This window comes from Trichechus manatus, unplaced genomic scaffold (genome assembly GCF_000243295.1).
Source record: "Trichechus manatus latirostris isolate Lorelei unplaced genomic scaffold, TriManLat1.0 scaffold00205, whole genome shotgun sequence".
NCBI lineage: Eukaryota > Metazoa > Chordata > Mammalia > Sirenia > Trichechidae > Trichechus > Trichechus manatus.
Window position 1 is genome coordinate 3798321 of NW_004444141.1, and position 1758 is coordinate 3800078.

Genomic DNA, 1758 nt, shown 5'->3' on the forward strand with positions numbered 1-1758 from the left:
AAAGCCCTGGCCCAGATGGCTTCACTGGAGAATTCTACGAAACTTTCAGAAAAGTGTTAACACTACTACTAAAAGTATTTCAGAGCATAGAAAAGGATGGAATACTCCCAAACTCATTCTAGGAAGCCAGCATAACCCTGATACCAAAACCAGGTAAAGACACCACAAAAAAAAGAAAATTACAGAACAATATCCCTCATGAACACTGACGCAAAAATCCTCAACCAAATTCTAGCTGATGGAATTCAGCAACACATCAAAAAGATAATTCACCATGATAAAGTGGGATTTATACCAGGTATGCAGGGATGGTTCAACATTGGAAAAACAAGCAATGTCATCCATCACATAAATAAAACAAAAGACAAGAGCCACATGATCTTATCAATTGATGCAGAAAAGCTATTTGACATAACCCAACACCCATTCATGATAAAAACTCTCAACAAAATAGGAATAGAAAGGAAATTCCTCAGTATAATTAAGGACATTTATTCAAAGCCAACAGCGAACATCATCCTAAATGGAGAGACTTTGAAAGTATTCTCCTTGAGAACGGGAACCAGACAAGGATGTCCTTTATCACCACTCTTATTCAACATTGTGCTGGAGTCTGAACCAGAGCATTTAGGCGAAAAAAAGAAATAAAGGGAATCCAAATTAGGACGGAAGTAGTCAAAGTATCTCTTTTTGCAGATCTTATACACAGAAAACCCCAAAGAATCCACAAGAAAACTACTGGAACTAATAGAAGATTTCAGCAAAGTTTCAGGATACAAGATAAATATAGAAAAATCAGTTGGATTCCTTTACACCAACAAAGAGAACCTTGAAGAGGAAATCACGAAATCAATACCATTTACAATAGCCCCCAAGAAGATAAAATACTTAGGAATAAATCTAACCAGAGACATAAAATACCTATACAATAAAAACTTCAAGACACTACTGCAAGAAACCAAAAGAGACCTGCATAAGTGGAAAAACATACCTTGCTCATGGATAGGAAGACTTAACATTCTATTCTACGCAAAGCGATCTACAGATACAATGCAATCCCAATCCAAAATCCAACAGCGTTTTTTAATGAGAAACAAATCACCAACTTCGTATGCAAACGGAAGAGGCCTTGGAAAAATAAAGCATTACTCAAGAAGAAGAACAAAGTGAGAGGCCTCACACTACCTGATTTTAGAACTTATACCACCATTGTAGTCAAAAGAGCCTGGTACTGCTACAACAGATACATAGACCAGTGGAATAGAATTGAGAATCCAGATGTAAATTCCTCCACCTATGAGCAGCTGATATTTGACAAAGGCCCAAACTCTGTTAATTGGGGAAAAGACAGTCTCTTTAACAAACAGTGCTGGCATAACTGGATATCCAGCTGCAAAAGACTGAAATAAGACCAATGCCTCACACCATGAACAGAAACTAATTCAAAATGGATCAAAGACTTAAATATAAAATCAAAAACGATAAAGATCATGGAAGAAAAAATAGGGACAATGCTAGGAGCCCTAATACATGGCATAAACAGAATAAGAACCATAGATAACTGGGAGCTCCTAAAAATCAAATACTTATGCTCATCAAAAGACTTCATCAAAAAAGTAAAAAGACAATCTACAGACTGGGAGAAAAAGTTTAGCTAAGACAGATCTGATCAGTGTCTAATCTCTAAAATCTACAAGATACTGCAAAACCTCAACAACAAAAAGACAAATAACCCAATTAAAAAATGGGCAAAGGATA